Source organism: Schistocerca gregaria, chromosome 1 (assembly GCF_023897955.1).
Source record: "Schistocerca gregaria isolate iqSchGreg1 chromosome 1, iqSchGreg1.2, whole genome shotgun sequence".
NCBI lineage: Eukaryota > Metazoa > Arthropoda > Insecta > Orthoptera > Acrididae > Schistocerca > Schistocerca gregaria.
Genome location: NC_064920.1, coordinates 684,329,754 through 684,351,464, shown reverse-complemented (window position 1 = coordinate 684,351,464; position 21,711 = coordinate 684,329,754). Strand labels below are relative to the sequence as shown.

Sequence of the window (21,711 nt, the reverse complement as noted above, 5' to 3'; positions counted from 1 at the left end):
ATAATCTATAGTTGGTTACACCCTGTTCCCTCAATGGCTGCTGGAATAGCTTCTTCAACATGTTAAATGAGGCCTCCAGATGCACACACTGAGTGCACCTGGTGTTCTTTCCTGTCTCTTGCTGCTGTTTTCCTTAGGGGTACCATCATTCACCTTACATTTGTACTGCCAACAATGAATATGCCCCTGCCCTTTTGCGTTTTCCAGCTTCTGACAACATACAAAACATGTTCCCCCAAAATCAGTGAAGTGAGCCCCATTGGGTCAGTTTCAATTTCCATGAAAGACAGCACCTCAAACGTTTGGTTATGGGATCGATAGTACACCCTGAGTTGTCTCTGATCCCCATCTACTCTGTACAGGTCATCTAGATCTACCATTGGCACATCACTCACAGTCAAGTGGACAGGTAATGATAGATCCTGTACTTCTGCAGAAGAGACAGAGTCCACAGGAGATCAGAGTACTTGAGGTACATCTGATAATCTGGTACGGGTATCGCTCTTGGTATCTCTTCAAAAACACTGATCTGCAGCAGCTGTCAGTTGTCTGACAGTAATCAGGGCGATTTCCGCTCATCCCATGTTTGGGAACAACATTCACAGTGGGGCTGCATTTAAGCTGGCGCAATGTATTACAACACAGTGAAAAAAGACTTTAAATTAAACCTGATGATTATCTTTTAATCTGTTGAGCTAAAAAGCTACTAATTCTCTATAAGAATTGAAAGACATACACAAAACAAGATTTCCATTAAAGCAACACAAAAACCTGTGGTAAAAATCATTAGTTTCCTAAAAAGTTTTGATGATAATTATAGTTGCTAGCAAACTCGAAATCCAAGTTAATTTATGATAAATGCACATAACAGGCTATATAGGGCTACTCCTCTTCGAGGGAAAACTAGATGTAACACAAAATGTTAGAAAATCTGTTAACAGTAACTACATCACAAATTTCTTACAGGTTGCTCATAGATTATGCAAAGGGCAATGGCAGCTTCTAAAAATTCTCAAAAATATACATTTATTTGCATTTAAAATAGAAAGAAACTTCCACATGGGAAAAATATATTAAAAACAAAGATTAACAAGACTTACCAAGCGGGAAAGCGCCGGCAGACAGGCACATGAACAAAACACACAAACACACACACAGAATTACTAGCTTTCGCAACCGATGGTTGCTTCTTCAGGAAGGAGAGGGAAAGACGAAAGGATGTGGGTTTTAAGGGAGAGGGTAAGGAGTCATTCCAATCCCGGGAGCGGAAAGACTTCCCTTATGGGAAAAAAAGGACAGGTGTACACTCGCACATACACACATATCCATCCGCACATACACAGACACAAGCAGACATATTTAAAAGCAAAGAGTAAGGGCAGAGATGTCAGTCGAGGCGGAAGTACAGAGGCAAAGAAGTTGTTGAAAGACAGGTGAGGTATGAGCGGCGGCAACTTGAAATTAGCGGAGGTTGAGGCCTGGCGGATATCGAGAAGAGAGGATATACTGAAGGGCGAGTTCCCATCTCCGGAGTTCGGATAGGTTGGTGTTGGTGGGAAGTATCCAGATAACTCGGACGGTGTAACACTGTGCCAAGATGTGCTGGCTGTGCATCAAGGCATGTTTAGCCACAGGGTGATCCTCATTACCAACAAACACTGTCTGCCTGTGTCCATTCATGCGAATGGACAGTTTGTTGCTGGTCATTCCCACATAGAAAGCGTCACAGTGCAGGCAGGTCAGTTGGTAAATCACGTGGGTGCTTTCACACGTGGCTCTCCCTTTGATCGTGTACACCTTCCGGGTTACAGGACTGGAGTAGGTGGTGGTGGGAGGGTGCGTAGGACAGGTTTTACACCGGGGGCGGTTGCAAGGGTAGGAGCCAGAGGGTAGGGAAGGTGGTTTGGGGATTTCATAGGGATGAACCAAGAGGTTACGAAGGTTAGGTGGACGGCGGAAAGACACTCTTGGTGGAGTGGGGAGGATTTCATGAAGGATGGATCTCATTTCGGGGCAGGATTTTAGGAAGTCGTATCCCAGCTGGAGAGCCACATTCAAGGTCTGATCCAGTCCCGGGAAGTATTCTGTCACAAGTGGGGCACTTTTGGGGTTCTTCTGTGAGAGGTTCTGCGTTTGAGGGGATGAGGAAGTGGCTCTGGTTATCTGCTTCTGTACCAGGTTGGGAGGGTAGTTGCGGGATGCGAAAGCTGTTTTCAGGTTGTTGGTGTAATGGTCGAGGGATTCAGGACTGGAGCAGATTCGTTTGCCACGAAGGCCTAGGCTGTAGGGAAGGGACCGTTTGATATGGAATGGGTGGCAGCTGTCATAATGGAGGTACTGTTGCTTGTTGGTGGGTTTGATGTGGACAGATGTGTGCAGCTGACCATTGGACAGATGGAGGTCAACGTCTAGGAAAGTGGCATGGGATTTGGAGTAGGACCAGGTGAATCTGATGGAACCAAAGGAGTTGAGGTTGGAGAGGAATTTCTGGAGTTGTTCTTCACTGTGAGTCCAGATCATGAAGATGTCATCAATAAATCTGTACCAAACTTTGGGTTGGCAGGCTTGGGTAACCAAGAAGGCTTCCTCTAAGCGACCCATAAATAGGTTGGCATACGAGGGGGCCATCCCTGTACCCATGGCTGTTCCCTTTAATTGTTGGTATGTCTGGCCTTCAAAAGTGAAGAAGTTGTGGGTCAGGATGAAGCTGGCTAAGGTGACGAGGAAAGAGGTTTTAGGTAGGGTGGCAGGTGATCGGCGTGAAAGGAAGTGCTCCATTGCAGCGAGGCCCTGGACGTGCGGGATATTCGTGTATAGGGAAGTGGCATCAATGGTTACAAGGATGGTTTCCAGGGGTAACAGACTGGGTCCGGATTCCAGGCGTTCGAGAAAGTGGTTGGTGCCTTTGATGAAGGATGGGAGACTGCACGTAATGGGTTGAAGGTGTTGATCTACATAGGCAGAGATACGTTCTGTGGGGGCTTGGTAACCAGCTACAATGGGGCGGCCAGGATGTTTGGGTTTGTGAATTTTAGGAAGTAGGTAGAAGGTAGGAGTGAGAGGTGTCGGTGGGGTGAGGAGGTTTTGTAGGGGGCCTAAGGTTCTGAGGATTCCTTGAAGCTCCGCCTGGACATCAGGAATGGGATTACCTTGGCAAACTTTGTATGTAGAGTTGTCTGAAAGCTGACGCAGTCCCTCAGCCACATACTCCCGACGATCAAGTACCAGGGTCGTGGAACCCTTGTCAGCCAGAAGAATGATGATGGATCGGTTAGCTTTCAGATCACGGATAGCCTGAGCTTCGGCTGTGGTGATGTTGGGAGTAGGATTAAGGTTTTTCAAGAAAGATTGAGAGGCAAGGCTGGAAGTGAGAAATTCCTGGAAGGTTTGGAGAGGGTGATTTTGAGGAAGAGGAGGTGGGTCCCGCTGTGATGGAGGACGGAACTGTTGCAGGCAGGGTTCAATTTGGATAGTGTCTTGGGAAGTTGGATCATTAGGAGTGGGATCAGGATTGTTTTTCTTTGTGGCAAAGTGATATTTCCAGCTCCTACCCTTGCAACCACCCCCGGTGTAAAGCCTGTCCTATGCACCCTCCCACCACCACCTACTCCAGTCCTGTAACCCGGAAGGTGTACACGATCAAAGGGAGAGCCACGTGTGAAAGCACCCACGTGATTTACCAACTGACCTGCCTGCACTGTGACGCTTTCTATGTGGGAATGACCAGCAACAAACTGTCCATTCGCATGAATGGACACAGGCAGACAGTGTTTGTAGGTAATGAGGATCACCCTGTGGCTAAACATGCCTTGATGCACGGCCAGCACATCTTGGCACAGTGTTACACCATCCGAGTTATCTGGATACTTCCCACCAACACCAACCTATCCGAACTCCGGAGATGGGAACTCGCCCTTCAGTATATCCTCTCTTCTCGATATCCGCCAGGCCTCAACCTCCGCTAATTTCAAGTTGCCGCCGCTCATACCTCACCTGTCTTTCAACAACTTCTTTGCCTCTGTACTTCCGCCTCGACTGACATCTCTGCCCTTACTCTTTGCCTTTAAATATGTCTGCTTGTGTCTGTGTATGTGCGGATGGATATGTGTGTATGTGCGAGTGTACACCTGTCCTTTTTTTCCCATAAGGGAAGTCTTTCCGCTCCCGGGATTGGAATGACTCCTTACCCTCTCCCTTAAAACCCACATCCTTTCGTCTTTCCCTCTCCTTCCTGAAGAAGCAACCATCGGTTGCGAAAGCTAGTAATTCTTTGTGTGTGTTTGTGTGTTTTGTTCATGTGCCTGTCTGCCGGCGCTTTCTCGCTTGGTAAGTCTTGGAATCTTTGTTTTTAATACATTTATTTGCATTGATATACATTGAAACGTTGGCTGAAATATGAACCACAAATGCTGATCTGTGATCTCATGAAACCTGTATAAAATTAGAGCTGATTTGCTAGGAATTAAATTACGTACCCAAGACACTCGTTTCACTAACTTATTATAATATACTTTTGTAAGAATCCAAAAATTCTGAAACCCACCTATTTCTCATGAAACTGTACAATGAAGTGTTTTGAATGGGTATGGCCTACCAACAAAAATTTTAAAGGAGCATGATTTAGTTTAAGCCCATAATTGATGACGATAATACTATGATGATAAAATCTTCTCGAGTTGACAGCTGAACCAATGTGTTGCTCTCCAGCAACGTTTCAGCAAGTTTCTTACTTGCCATCTTCAGGCAAAGTGTCGGGTTGATGTCTCATCTGGATCTTTATGCAAATCAGGCACGAGCAGAAATGGCGAGGTGGCACATGGTGTGTGGGGGGGGAGGGGGATTAGGGGGGAAGGGGGGGAGCCTCTGGCACCGGGTCCCGGCATCTCGACTCGGTGCGCCCTGTTTATTCCATCTGTCCCCACCAACCTTCCTCCATCAGTGCAATTCAAATTTCCACCCTATGCTTAAACTGACGAACTACACTCCTGGAAATGGAAAAAAGAACACATTGACACCGGTGTGTCAGACCCACCATACTTGCTCCGGACACTGCAAGAGGGCTGTACAAGCAATGATCACACGCACGGCACAGCGGATACACCAGGAACCACGGTGTTGGCCGTCAAATGGCGCTAGCTCCGCAGCATTTGTGCACCGCCGCCGTCAGTGTCAGCCAGTTTGCCGTGGCATACGGAGCTCCATTGCAGTCTTTAACACTCGTAGCATGCCGCGACAGCGTGGACGTGAACCGTATGTGCAGTTGACGGACTTTGAGCGAGGGCGTATAGTGGACATGCGGGAGGCCGGGTGGACGTACCGTCGAATTGCTCAACACGTGGGGCGTGAGGTCTCCACAGTACATCGATGTTGTCGCCAGTGGTCGGCGGAAGGTGCACGTGCCCGTCGACCTGGGACCGGACCACAGCAACGCACGGATGCACGCCAAGACCGTAGGATCCTACGCAGTGCCGTAGGGGACCGCACCGCCACTTCCCAGCAAATTAGGGACACTGTTGCTCCTGGGGTATCGGCGAGAACCATTCGCAACCATCTCCATGAAGCTGGGCTACGGTCCCGCACACCGTTAGGCCGTCTTCCGCTCACGCCCCAACATCGTGCAGCCCGCCTCCAGTGATGTCGCGACAGGCGTGAATGGAGGGACGAATGGAGACGTGTCGTCTTCAGCGATGAGAGTCGCTTCTGCCTTTGTGCCAATGATGGTCGTATGCATGTTTGGTGCCGTGCAGGTGAGCGCCACAATCAGGACTGCATACGACCGAGGCACACAGGGCCAACACCCGGCATCATGGTGTGGGGATCGATCTCCTACACTGGCCGTACACCTCTGGTGATCGTCGAGGGGACACTGAATAGTGCACGGTACATCCAAACCGTCATCGAACCCATCGTTCTACCATTCCTAGACCTGCAAGGGAACTTGCTGTTCCAACAGGACAATGCATGTCCGCATGTATCCCGTGCCACCCAACGTGCTCTAGAAGGTGTAAGTCAACTACCCTGGCCAGCAAGATCTCCGGATCTGTCCCCCATCGAGCATGTTTGGGACTGGATGAAGCGTCGTCTCACACGGTCTGCACGTCCAGCACAAACGCTGGTCCAACTGAGGCGCCAGGTGGAAATGGCATGGCAAGCCATTCCACAGGACTACATCCAGCATCTCTACGATCGTCTCCATGGGAGAATAGCAGCCTGCATTGCTGCGAAAGGGGATATACACTGTACTAGTGCCGACATTGTGCATGCTCTGTTGCCTGTGTCTATGTGCCTGTGGTTCTGTCAGTGTGATCATGTGATATATCTGACCCCAGGAATGTGTCAATAAAGTTTCCCCTTCCTGGGACAATGAATTCACGGTGTTCTTATTTCAATTTCCAGGAGTGTATCATGTACCGCCAGGTAATAGTGACAAAATTTTGAAGCCGAGTATAACTAATTTGAAGCTTATAAAGAACAGAAAGAATGGCTCTGAACACTATGGGATTTAACTTCTGAGGTCATCAGTACCCTAGAACTTAGAACTACTTAAACCTAACTAACCTAAGGACACCACACACATACATGCCCGAGGCAAGATTCGAACCTGCGACAGTAGCGGTCGCGCGGTTCCAGACTGTAGCACCTGGAACCACTCGGCCACTCTGGCAGGCCAGAAAGAATGACAAGGCAACACTATGTAAAGAGCCGAGGAATAAATGTGAAATCAGTATATATTCCAATAGTCATGGCAGAGGAATCACAAACATTTTACGAAATGATCACAGTGTTAATGTCACCAGTGTCATCAAACCAGGAGCTCGTATGTGTGAAGTTGTTAATAATTGCTCCAATAAAGAATGGTGCATGGTAGTAATAGCAGGTGCTAATGGCTTGTACAAAAATAAACTCAAAGAAGCCACTAGATGCTTAATGAAAACATTGAGATCACGGGATAAGCAAACAACGATTGTTGTGGGAATTCCACACAGGCACGACCTTCCAAATTTCTCATGTGAACAAAGAGATCCAGAAAGCCAACAGATTGTATTGCAAAATCTACCAAGCCTTTCAGAATGCATTATTCCTCCCTACAGGGACATGGACCGTGAATTCTTTACCATACATGGCATGCACTTCAATAGGAGGGGAAAATCATTTCTTAGTAAAAAAAATCATGGAAATTTTTAGAAGTGCTCATTGCACACCTGATTTAACAACTATACCTCTACCTCAGACAGTACTAACAGTTTCACAGAATGCTAATCATAGTCGATCAAAGTGCAGTGAAGTGTCCCAAACCACAGGAACAGCACCAGAAGATTGCTCCCACACTGACAGTAGGACTACACAGTCAGTGTCAACACCAGATACCTCCCAAGAAAAAGTTATGCTAGCATCGTGAATACAGTCCCAGCTTATGTTACAAATACAGAAGAAGCAACACCAGCATCAGTGTCCATTGAGCAGAGCAGAAGGAAAATAGTACTGCCACCTTCCCACCTGAATGATTTTTTAGTAGAAAACAGAGCAAAGAAGAACAACACAAGATAAACAGGTCAGGACTTCATTTGAGGTGAGTCGTTCATCAGAAATGACTAAAAGCAAATTAAATCCAACCTTCTGCCACTTCATATAATGTATCATAATGTTCAGTCTCAGACTAACAAATTGCAAGAACTAGAAATAACACTGTGTTCTGACCTTCAAACAGAACCAATGCAATCTGGCAAGTTGTAAAGAAAGAAACCAAATCTTACAAAAATAAGAGTTAATAATACAGTATTAAAGGCTGGCTTGGAAAACATTAATAACCCACAGGAAGTAGCTAATATGTTTAATAACTATTTTATAAATGTAACAGAGAAACTAGTACAGTAGACCTATAATAGAAAACAGCATACAGAAACAGGGAAAAAAGTCTCAGGCAGATCAGTGTTCCTGTACCCAACAAATGTAGAAGAAGTACAGGTTACAATAAAAAGTCTCAAAATGAAACACTCTGCAAGTGTAGATGATATACCTGATTTCATTATAAAGAAGTGTGGGGACTTGATTACTGAGCCCTTAACCCACCTATGTAAACTATCTTTTGCTACAAGAACTTTTCCTTCATGTTTGAAAATGGCAAAAGTAAAGCCATTATACAAGAAATGAAACAAAGATGGTATTTCCAACTACAGACCACTGGCACTTTTGTCTGATTTCTCAAAAATGTTAGAAAGGCATTTCAATAAGAGGCTAACAGACTTCTTAGAGTATAATGGCATTCTGTCAGAATCTCAACATGGATTTAGAGCAAACCATTCAACCGAATCAGCAGTTCACTCCTTTCTATTAGAGGCACTGATAGCATTAGGCAACAAAAAACTTACCATGGGCATATTTTTAAATTTGTCAAAGGCATTTGACACCATAAATCATGACAAATTGCTACACAAACTAGAAAATATTGGCATTATGGGAACAGCTAACAACTGGCTCAGCTCTTATTTAAGAACAGGGAACAATATGTGGAAACAGATCAAGAAAGGGACAATGTCATTAGGAAATATAATTTCAAGCTACTGACTGTTAAATATGGAGTACCACAAGGATCAGTAATGGGTCCTGTTCTGTTCTTACTCTATGTAAATTACCTAAACATAAGCAATGACAGCAATAAAATATTTCGATTTGCTGATGATACGAGTGTTCTAATTACAGGAAACTCAGACGAAACTCTTCTAAAAAACAAAAGAAGCCACTAATATGCTAACATGTTACTTTGATGATAATGACTTAATAACAAACACAGAAAAAACTGTAGCTTTGGATATACAGACAGCACAAACAAAAAATCTGATATCACCCAATCTAGAGCTATATGGACAGACGATTGCCAAAGCAGCCTGTACCAAATTTCTTGGACTTCATCTACAAGACAACTTGAAATGGAAAGCACATATTGAGCAAATGAACAAAAAGTTAAGTACTTCTTGTTTTGTGTTGCATACATTAAAAATTTGTACCAGCTACAACACCCTTCAGTGTGTATATTATGCAGTTGTACACTCTCACCTCTGGTATGGGATTATGTTCTGGAGAAATTTTGGATATGTCATTAAAACATTCAAAATTCAAAAAAAAATTATAAGAATAAGGGAAGGGATAGATAATCGCAAATCATGTAAACTTTTGTTTCAAAAAAGGATGATCCTGCCACTTCCTTGCATATATATACTTGAAAATATAATGTATTTAAAGTAAAACTTACATACAAAAACACCACTCATCACTCAAAATCACACAAAAATGGCTCTGAGCACTATGGGACTTAACATCTAAGGTTATCAGTCCCCTAGAACTAAGAACTACTTAATCCTAACTAACCTAACGACATCACACAACATCTAGTCATCATGAGGCAGAGAAAAGAAAATACACAGAACACGGCTATGATACAAGACAAAAATTGGATGTACATGTTCTAAGCACCAACACAAACTTATTTCAAAATGGCCTTATCCATCCTAGTATCAAACTATACTATGCCTTACCAGATACCATTAAACACATACTAAACATTCGTCACTTCAAATCTAAATTGAAGCTGTACTTGGTTGATCACTGCTTTTACACACTAAATGAATACCTACAAAACTACATTGTTCTATGTTAACCCAATGTAGTCTCATTCAGAAGAAAATTTGTATTTTATCTCTATATATAGTGTAACAACATTTAATTAAGTATTCCTCATTAATTAATATATTAATGTGTGTTATTATGTACAAATATAATATAAATGGGAAACATTCCACATGGGAAAAATAGATCTAAAAACAAAGATGATGTCAAACGAAAGCATTGGTATGTTGATAGAGACACTAACAAACACAAACACACACACAAAATTCAAGCTTTCGCAACCCACAGTTGCTTCATCAGGAAAGAGGGAAGGAGAGGGAAAGATGAAAGGATGTGGGTTTTAAGGGAGAGGGTGAGGAGTCATTCCAACCCCGGGAGCAGAAAGACTTACCTTAGGGGGTAAAAGGGACTGGTATACACTCGCACACACACACACATATCCACCCCCACATATACAGACACAAGCAGACATATGTAAATGCAAAGAGGTGGGCAGAGATGTCAGTCGAGGCAGAAGTACAGAGGCAAAGATGTGGTTGAAGGACAGGTGACGTATGAGCGGCGGCAACTTGAAATTAGTGGAGGTTGAGGCCTGGTGGGTAATGGGAAGAGAAGATATATTGAAGGTCAAATTCCCATCTCCGGAGTTCTGATAGGTTGGTGTTAGTAGGAAGTATCCAGATAACCCGGACGATATAACTCTGTGCCAAGATGTGCTGACTGTGCACCAAGGCATGTTTAGCCACAGGGTGATCCTCATTACCAACAAACACTGTCTGCCTGTGTCCATTCATGCAAATGGACAGTTTGTTGCTGGTCATTCCCACATAGAAAGCGTCACAGTGTAGGCAGGTCAGTTGGTAAATCACGTGGGTGCTTTCACACGTGGCTCTGCCTTTGATTGTGTACACCTTCCGGGTTACAGGACTGGAGTAGGTGGTGGTGGGAGGGTGAATGGGACAGGTTTTACACTGGGGCGGTTACAAAGGTAGGAGCCAGAGGGTAGGGAAGGTGGTTTGGGGATTTCATAGGGATGAACTAAGAGGTTACGAAGGTTAGGTGGATGGCGGAAAGACACTCTTGGTGGAGTGGGGAGGATTTCATGAAGGATGGATCTCATTTCAGGGCAGGATTTGAGGAAGTTGTATCCCTGCTGGAGAGCCGCATTCAGAGTCTGATCCAGTCCCAGAAAGTATCCTGTCATAAGTGGGGCACTTTTGGGGTTCTTCTGTGGGACGTTCTGGGTTTGCAAGGATGAGGAAGAGGTTCTGATTATTTGCTTCTGTACCAGGTCGGGAGGGTAGTTGCAGGAAGCGAAAGCTGTTTTCAGGTTGTTGGTGTAATGGTTCAGGGATTCAGGACTGGAGCAGATTCGTTTGCCACAAAGACCTAGGCTGTAGGGAAGGCACTGCTTGATGTGGAATGTGTGGCAGCTCTCATTATGGAGGTATTGTTGCTTGTTGGTGGGTTTGATGTGGACAGATGTGTGAAGCTGGCAGTTGGACAGATGGAGGTCAACATCAAGGAAAGTGGCATGGGATTTGGAGAAGGACCAGGTGAATCTGATGGAACCAAAGGAGTTGAGCTTGGAGAGGAAATTCTGGAATTCTTCTTCAGTGTGAGTCCAGATCATGAAGATGTCATCAATAAATCTGTACCAAACTTAGGGTGGGCAGGCCTTTGTAACCAAGAAGGCTTCCTCTAAGTGACCCATAAATTGACTGGTGTATGAAGGGGCCATCCTCGTACCCATGGCTGTTCCCTTCAATTGTTGGTGTGTCTGGCCTTTGAAAGTGAGTGAGGATGAAGCTCGCTAAGGTAATGAGGAAAGGGGTTTTAGGTAGGGTGGCAGGTGATCGGCATGAAAGGAAGTGCTCCATCGCAGTGAGGCCCTCGATGTGCAGAATATTTGTGTATAAGGAAGTGGCATCACTGGTTATGAGGATGATTTCCAGGGGTAACAGATTGGGTAAGCATTTCAGGTGCTCAAGAAAGTGGTTGGTGTCTTTGATGAAGGATGGGAGACTGCAAGTAATGGGTTGAAGGTGTTGATCTACATGCAGTACTATCTGGTATACAAAAGATTTTTGTTTAGAAGACACAATGTAGATTCAAAAACTGGTAGCCGGAAAATATACTAGTCAGAACAACACATTGAGAACCTTATTAAACACATATGCCACAGTTTTTGTCACTTTGGCACTAAGAAATGTGTTCAGAAAATCCAGGAAAATGTATGTTTAAACAACATTAGAAGGAGAGTAAGGAAGTGCGTAGTTTATTGTGACATATGTCAAAGGCTACAAATCAAAAACGTAGAAGTTTAATGTAAAACATCATACCAAAGAAGCTACAACTCATTGGAGTGGATTTATTTGGGAAACTGTCTCATTCAAAAGAAGGTTATACTTTTATTTGTAATAGTAGGTTTGTTTCAAAATTAGTTAAAGTTTAAGGCAACTGGTAAGAAGATTATTCATAATATTACAAAAGGTATTTTGCCAGATAAGATCAGATAGATTAGATTAGAGATTAGATTAATACTTGTTCCATAGATCATGAATATGACACTTCGTAACGATGTGGAATGTGTCAGGTTAATGAAAGATGTCTTTACAAGATATTACATTACACAAAATATTGCATGACAGTAATGTTTAAGTTAGTTTTTTTTTTTCCTTCCCTTAATTTATATCTAAAAATTCAGCCAATGAGTAGAAGGAGTTGTCATCTAGAAATTCATTTAATTTATTTTTAAATGTTGGTTGACTATCTGTCAGGCTTTTGATGCTGTTTGGTAGGTGACCAAAGACTTTTGTGGCAGCATAATTTATCCCTTTCTGTGCCAAAGTCAGATTTAACCCTGCATAGAGAAGATCATCCTTTCTCCTGGTGTTATAGCTATGCACACTGCTATTATTTTTGAACTTGGTTGGATTATTAACAACAAATTTCATTAAGTGAATATATATACTGTGAGGTTACTGTGAGGATCCCTAGATCCTTAAATAGTTGTCTGCAGGATGACAGTGGGTGGGCTCTAGCAATTATTCTGATTACACGTTTTTGAGCAATGAATACTTTTCTACTCAACGATGAATTACCCCAAAATATGATACCATACGAAAGCAGTGAATGAAAGTAGGCATAGTAAGCTAATTTACTGAGATTCTTATCACCAAAATTTCAATAACCCTAATAGCATACATAGCTGAACTCAGACATTTCAGCAGACCATCAATGTGTTGCTTCCAGTTTAACCTCTCATCAATGGACACACCTAAAAATTTTGAAAATTCTACCTTAGGTACAGACTTCTGTTCAAAGTCTATATTTATTACTGGAGTTGTGCCATTTACTGTATGGAACTGTATATACTGTGTTTTATCAAAATTTAAAGAGAGTCCGTTTGCTGAGAACCACTTAATAATTTTGTGAAAAACATCATTTACAATTACATCACTTAATTCTTGGTTTTTGGATGTTAATACTATACTTGTATCATCAGCAAAAAGAACTAACTTTGCATCTTCATCAATATGGAATGGTAAGTCATTAATGTATATCAAGAACAGTAAAGGACCTATGACCAAACCCTGTGGGACCCCGTACTTGATAGCCCCCCAGTATGAAGAATCAGCTGTTCTTTTAACATTACATGAACCACTTATTTCAACTTTCTGCATTCTTCCAGTTAAGTATGAATTAAACCATTTGTGCACTGCCCCCCTCAAACCACAATGATTTAGCTTATCTAAAAGAATTCCATGATTTACACAATCAAAAGCCTTTGAGAGATCACAAAAAATACCAATGGGTGATGTCCAGTTATTCAGACCATTTAATATTTGATCAGTGAAAGCGTATATAGCATTTTCTGTTGAAAAGCCTTTCTAAAAACCAAACAGACATTTTGTTAGTACTTTATTTTTACAAATATAGGTTGCTACTCAATGCATTACTTTCTCAAAAATTTTGGATAGAGCTGTCAGAAGAGAGATTGGGCGATAGTTGTTGACATCCGACGTATCCCCCTTTTTATGCAATGGTTTTACAATGGCATATTTCAGTCTATCGGGGAAAACACCCTGCTCCAAAGAGCTATTACATACGTGGCTGAGAATCCTACTTATCTGTGGGGAACAAGCTTTAAGTATCTTGCTGGAAATGCCATCAATGGAAGCCAGTTCACAGTGATGGTTTCAAAAGAACATAAAGCACATACCAGTCTGTGATTATTCACCTTCATGTAATCCAACAGAGAGATATATGAGGGTTGTTGACACTTAAGTAGGACATATTGTAGCAAAGAACAAATTAATGGGCCATCTAACATCAGACAGTTTGAAGTCATTTTCAACAGTTTACAGCATTCTATGGCTGTATTTTCACCCTGTGAAGCAAACTTAGGTAAAAAAACTGCTAATTTATTAAAAAACTGTTTTAATTATTCTGTTTGTACAGAGAGAAGAGGTGGTTAGAAAAATGTGTGGTTATGTCACAGTAATAGAAAGCAGAGACATAATAGAAAATTGAAAGCTACACAATTTAGAGCAGGAGATTGGGTAATGCAAAGAGTTCTGTGAACTCTAAAGCCATAAAAAAGAGATAAAATTTTTTATGAGATTTGTGTAGAACCTTTTGAAGTTTTAAGGAGTGCCATATCCTAACATGTACAGACTTATTTATCCCAAGTCTAGGAAACTGTTTGGACTCAGGAATATCACACAATGTAATGTGTTTGAAAACTGAAATTTATCCCTCATGGGGATACACACTCTTTGTGTATTATGCATGTGGCTTACTTATGACAGCAACATGTGACATTTGTTTCTTCAGCTACACATTATCCATGTCACATCCACACACACATCCTCAGATACAAACCTAATACTTAAACATGTACCTACAATTATGTACATTTATACTGGAATGTAACAATGTCATCAAAGGAAAGTTGCTAATCACCATATAGCAGAGATGTTGAGTCACAGACAGGTACAACAAGATGACTGTCCCAAATAAAGCTTTCAGCCAGTTTCCTTATTCCTAGCCAGAACCCAGTCCTACACACTGTTCCTGCATTATTGCTTGGTTCATGGAATCCTCCCAAATGGCCTTACCATCAAATTACCCATCTTCGGCTGCCACCCCTCCTTCCACAATGACCTTCACCTGTTCAAATTCTGCCAACCCTTCACCCTCACCAACATAGTTCTGCAAAACTATATCATCCAAGCCAAAACCTTCTTGCAGTACCTTCTCTCCATCCACAATCCCAAATTCCTGGAACCCATAGCACACCCTGAAACGGTTGCCCTGCAGAAACTAGAGCAACATGCACAATTCCACCTCAAAAAGCTCTCCACCTTGCTCATTTTCTACTACTGCTTTGGAATACCACTGTCCGACACCTCTACAACAGCTTCCAAACCTCCTCCACATCCACTCATAGCTGACAACAAACCCTCTCTCACAGACCTACTACATTTACTCCACCCTCCAAAACTGCCTCCCACCATCACACAGAATTCAGACCCTAAACAGACCAGAAACAGTCATGAACCTTTCCTCCAGAAGTCTAAGCCACACAGAAATAACAGTCCTTCCCAAAGGTCTCACCTTTTGCCCCATTTCCAAATTCAGTCATGGAAGACTTGTTAAATACCTGCTCTCCTTTTCCCAGTCCCTACTGTGGAAACACTTTTTTGCCACCAACTCTACCAATCAGACTCAACCAAAGACCAATGCTGAACCCTGCCTAACTCAGTTCACTCCTCCATCCAACCATTATCCACCCCCACTGCTCCAAATCAGCCCCTGTTAACTTTCCACAGTTTCTTAACCTTGCAAATATGACTGTGACCTACGCCATCACCCTATTGAGATTATCAATATTATGAAGAGTTTCATTGCAGAGTTGATACACTAATTTTTTATATACTTAGTCTGATTGTTCATACCATGGCACCAGAATTGAAACACTATTATTATGTGTTAAGATTGAAGATCACACAAGCTGTGTAAGTTGTAATATACTACATTATTCATGAACTTCTGGTCATGCATTCTGTTAGAAAAGGGAAACATTGTTTGCAGCAGAATTATTTGTGTTTTGCACTTGTTTGTGTAATCACAAACTATACATGTATATTTAATGGAATGCATGACCAGTAGTTCATGAATAATGCAGTATATTACAACTTACACATCTTGTGTGGTTTCAATGTTAACACATAATAACAGTGTTTCAATTCTGGTGCCATGGTGTGAATAGTCAGACTCAATATTGAAAAAATTAGTGTATCAACTCTGCAATGAAACTCTTCATGACATTGAGAGTCTCATTAGGTTGATGGCATATATATATACAGACACGCACATGCAAAGGATACCCCAATTTGCAACTTTCCACTTCTTATCTCGTTTTAATATGTCTTTATTATCACAAATGTGACAAAATTAAAATGAAATTTTTCAGAAAAATATTGCTTGAACAGTATGACAGGACTAAATCAGGTGCCACAGTATCACACAGATATTAAACAATCTTGAAGGAAATAGTACATTGTTAAAAGCATGTAATACTGATTGTAAACTTTCATTTGTAATTTGCTTTATATATTTGTTTGTGGATAAATGTAGTCAAAAAGCGCCTTGTCAACAGTAGTAGTTGACAAACCTGTTCTGGGAGGTCTTGTTACAGAACACCCTCCAAAGAGCCATTTAAGCCTCAGATGCATGTATAAAATATTGTCAAACATTTGATATTACAATTTGATACCAATTACTATGTGAATAACACAGCAGTTTTTATTTGTTTATTTATTTAGGAACCAATAGATCACACAAAGGAAGTTCTGTTTAGTTGCCAAACAAAAACCTCATCATGTTCTGTACCTGGTGGAAGGACCTGTTTTATTACTCATTTTGGTATTTCTACTCAATGAGTTTTCAAATTGAACATTATTATTTAGCAGTTTTAAGTATTTATATTTCTCACAGTCTTTCAGGAGCATATTACTGTAGTGTTACTGTATATTGATTTATCCCTTTTGAAATTTAAACGGACTTTCAAGTTTTATTATCTGTCTGCTGTATGTCAATTTTATTAATTGTCTGCAGTGTAATGTTGGGTCTAACATGCTTCAAAATTTTAATACTTTTGATATCAACTATTTCAGTGTTCCAGCAGTTTCAAATACCTATGTGTAAGAAATGTCAAAATATAGCAATTGGAAACAGATTAAACAATACATCATTAATATGAATTTGTGGAATGTCTGACAGGTATGGGTGTGCTTGCTGCTTATGATATGAACCAGTAGCATATTAACCATAAAGTAGTAAATGTTTAGTTGCAACTATTGCAGAATGTAACGTATGTTGGAAATACAATTTTTGTGACTTTATTGATGTTTGCAAAAGCCATAAATGTGCTGTCTGTATGAAAAGAAATTTTTACAAAATTTCATAAAGATTCAAACTGTATGCCAAACTAGGACTTGAACCTGGAAACCTGCCTTTCACAGTCAATGCTCTTACAGGCTCAGCTATCCTGCTAAGACTAACAACCCTTCCCTACAGTTTGTGCATGGGGGCTAGTGTATATCTTGCCACTCTAGTTTATCTCATACCAGCTGGTGGATGGCTTTTGCTGTATATAGTTTGGTATACCCTTAAAATTGCAATGTTAAGCAAATACATGTCTATCCATGATAGCTGAGTGGTCAGCGTGACAAAATGTCAATTGTAAGGGCCTAGGTTCAATTCCCAGCTGGGTCAGAGATTTTTCCACTCAGGGACTGGGTGTTGTGCTGTCCTAATCATCATCATTTCATTCTCATCAACGTGCAAAAGTGACGTCAAATCGAAAGACTTGCAACCAGCGAACAGTGTACCTGACAGAAGGCCCAAGTCACACGACATTTACATTTTAACAAATATATGGCTTTATGTTGTTGATTTATATGACCAGTTGAAAAATATTTTATTATATGACATTTTCTGTTACTGTATGCCTACTACACTTTAATTCTGCATATGTTGAACTTTACTGCATGTTAGACTGTCCCACAGAATTTTATGAAAATATGATGAGTTTCAACTGTTATCAAAATATGACCAGTTGATTGCTAACAAGGATGTTTCAACTGGAGTAAAGTGGGCAGCACACCCTGCCCTCCACCCCTCCCCCCTTTCCCCTCCCAGCTTACAGGAAAAAGAAAATATAATGTAGCTCAGGTATTCTTCTTTCTGGACAATGATTTAAAAGTCACGATTTAGTATGTCTTTAACAGGGTCATAACTGAAACTTTTGTATGGCTACTTACAAGTCACCATTCACCTCCTGAAATATTAAAAATACTTCATACTGACAGGTCCAGCCCTCTCCCCTTCCCTTCCTCTCCACCTCTGCTACAAACCATTATATGGGCACCATTAATAGATTACTCTTTGTATGTCTTTTCTATTTTCATTTAGGTTTTATTCTTTTAGCTAAACTACCAGTGATTGTTTTTATTGGTATTTTAATTATGTTACACCTTGCATGCATTTCAAACTCACATAAAATGGTTATGCAGCCAAAATTGTTCAGTAGTAATGAAACTGAAATAAAAGGATATTTTAATCCAATTAATGACAGGGAGTATTATAGATTACTGTCATTCAGAAAATTTGTTTAGGCAGCAGATCCCATTACAACTCAAATACAAAGAATAAGGAATAATAGTAACAAGACAGCGTAATAGATTCAACAATCTTAAAAGAAAAGTACGAAATAATAATTCTCTTGGAGCATATGGCAACTGCCGGGAAATCTGTTTTCTTTAATCTCTTCAGCAACTTTAAAATTATTAAAGGAAAGAAGTAGACACTCTAGGTAATAACTTGTAATACATAAATGTCTATAGTATAATCACACATTAACAAAGTTTTTAACATTACACTGAGGTTAACTTTGTGCATTGTCTGCTTTTCTTCTGCTAGATATTCATTAATGATTGATTTACAATTTCACAAGTAACACATGTATATATTCCACAAAAATACTATTTATTGGATAACAAAAATCAAGCATTAAACCAAATAAATGGGAGAAAAGCAAAAATTCATCTGCAGGTGACTGGTGAGATGTGCATAGATAAACAAGACAATTTAGAATAATGCTGCAATTTTGAGTTATTGCTCTTTGTCTTGTTTAAATACCCTTCACCCTTGTCTTTCCCTCACCTCCCCCCCCCCTCTCTCTCTCTCTCTCTCTCTCTCTCTCTCTCTCTCTCTCTCTCCACCCCCCCCCCCCCCCCACACACACACACACAGCACAGTACAGGACAGTGGCTATAAACTGCTGACATACTGTAAGAACGCAATGTTTCCAGTACTTTTTCTTCTAATTTTTATTTTCTCCTTCAATCTTTTACTTAGCACATTCTGAAAACAGACCTGTAGCTCACACTGCCAACCAACATTCTGAAAACAGACCTGCAGTTCACACTGCCAATCAACCCTTCCAGTTCCACATATTTAATTATAATTGCATGTATAGTTTTTCAAGGAGGCTGTACAGAAGACCACTTACCATTATTTTTACATTTTACAGAATCTACATAGCTCTTATCTCTTTATTAACAATTTGAATTATTTTGTAAAATTATTTCTATTAACAATATTAGAGAAGGAAAGTTGCTACTCACCATATAGCGGAGATGCTAAGTCGCGATATGCACAATAAAAAGATTCACACAAATATAGCTTTCGGCCATTAAGGCCTTTGTCAGCAATAGGCAGACACACACACACACACACACACACACACATACACTCATGCAAACGCAACTTGCACACACGTCTGCAGTCTCATACAGCTGAAACCACACTGTGAGCAGTATACCAGTGCATGATGGGAGTGGCAACTGGTTGGGGGTAAGGAGAAGGCTGGGGCAGGGAGGGAGAGGGATAGTATGGTAGGGGTGGCGGACAGTGAAGTGCTGCAGTTTAGAAGGAGGGCAGAAGAGAAGGTGGGGAGGGGGGGGGGGGGGGGGGCAGAGTAGCGGAAAGGAGATATATAAAAAGAAATTAAAAGACTGGGTGTGGTGGTGAAATGACGGCTGTGTAGTGCTGGAATGGGAAAAGGGAGTGGGCTAGATGGGTGAGGACAGTGAATAATGAAGGTTGAGGCCAGGAGCGGTACAGAAACGTAGGATATATTGCAGGAAAAGTTCCCACCTGCTCAATTCAGAAAATTAGGTGTTGGTGGGAAGGACACATATTGCACACGCTGTGAATCAGTCATGGAGATGAGGGATATCATGATTGGCAGCACAATCAGCAACAGGGTGGTCTACTTGTTTTTTGGCCACAGTTTGTTGGTGGCCATTCATGCGGACAGACAGCTTGTTGGTTGTTTATGCCTACATAGAATGCAGCACAGTGGTTGACGCTTAGCTTGTAAATCACATGACTGGTTTCACAGGTAGCCCTGCCCTTGATAGAATTGGTAATGTTAGCAACCGGACTGGAGTAGGTGGTGGTAGGAGGATGTATAGGACACGTCCTGCACCTAGGTCTATTACAGGGGTAATGAGGTAAGGGTTTGGTAGCAGCGGTTATGCAAGGATGGATGAGTATATAGTGTAGGTTCAGTGGACAGTGGAATACCACTGTAGGAGGAGTGGGAGGGATAGAGGGCAGGACATTTCTCATTTCAGGGCACAACAAGAGGTAATTGAAACCTTTTTGTTGTGCCTATCACAACTCAGCATCTCCGCTATAAGATGAGTAACAACTTTCCTTCTCTAATATTGTTATGTTGCATCCTGGATTTTCAATTGTTTGATTACTTCTATTACCTGTTTTTCTCATTTTTTATCCCTGTCACACCCATGCTGTCTCCATCTAGCATAGCCATGAACCATTGCTTATTCTACCTCTTTCAGTACTAAAACTTGTCTTCATTCTAGCCACATTCTCAGTCCCATGTCATCTTCCTTAAATCCATTCCAGCCCTGAAATCCCTGTGAAAACAATGCCTTACAGGAGAATTCGTCGCCGTTCTAAACAGACAGTGTATAAAATGATTGAGAACATCGAGTTTGCCACAACAGCTGGGGACAAGAAGAACCACAATCCAGTGAAGAGTGTTGCTGCTACTGCACTTGTTGATGGACCTTGTGTTTTCTGTGGTTGTAGACTTAATATTAGTATTGACATTAATGATACGTTTGATCATGGTAATGGTTGGCTCACTGTATGCATTGTACGTGGTGGTACTGGAGTTCCTAACGTACCTAGACTTGAAAGTTTTGTTGATAGAGACATCATTGCCTATTGCACCTACCATATGGCAGAACTTGCTAATAAAGATTTTGGTAAATCTGCTTATTCTACCTCTTTCAGTACTAAAACTTGTCTTCATTCTAACCACATTCTCAGTCCCATGTCATCTTCCTTAAATCCATTCCAGCCCTTGAAATCCCTGTGAAAACAGTTATCATAAAAATTGCTGTCTCTGATACCCAACCAATCTTTCAGAAAGTCCTTTGCCTTTACTGATCCAAAAAGAGTATAATTCTCACCCATCTGATCTGGTTAATTATATCAGTCTCTCCTTAATTATCTCTGTTCTTTTTACAAATTATTCTAGTCTATGATAGATATTTAGCTGCTTATACCTTTTTGAAATCAACACCCTTGCCCAGTAGCAGCTGAAACAGCATGCACAGTATCATTCAAGAAAGTTGTCTAAGATACTTAAATCTCATTCCAAAATGCAATCAAATAATCTATCATTTCCTTCAAACTCTCCCACCACCTCATCAGTGCATCAACACAATTAAACTCTCCAACCACCTCATCTGTGCATCAACACAATACAGCTGCCAAATCCTCCATTCTTAATGTGCTCTGCCTTTCATATACCCAGAAATTTCCTTCACACCAAATGGAACACATTAAACATGAAAACCCTCTTCAAAATAACTCAACACTTACATCTGTCTATGTCTTGAAAATCTGTCATGTACAGAAATCTCTGTGCTCTCCGTAGTTCTCACTTACAGTCTCATATTCCAGGTTAACCATTCT

The 21,711-nt window shown here is 41.3% G+C and overlaps 1 protein-coding gene across 5 annotated transcripts in view; it reads right to left on the bottom strand.

Moving 5' to 3' along the window:
- The window catches only part of LOC126364314 (uncharacterized), a 570,142-nt gene that overhangs the window by 527,922 nt on the left and 20,509 nt on the right, over positions 1–21,711 (bottom strand). The gene's annotated exons all lie outside the window — the stretch shown is intronic.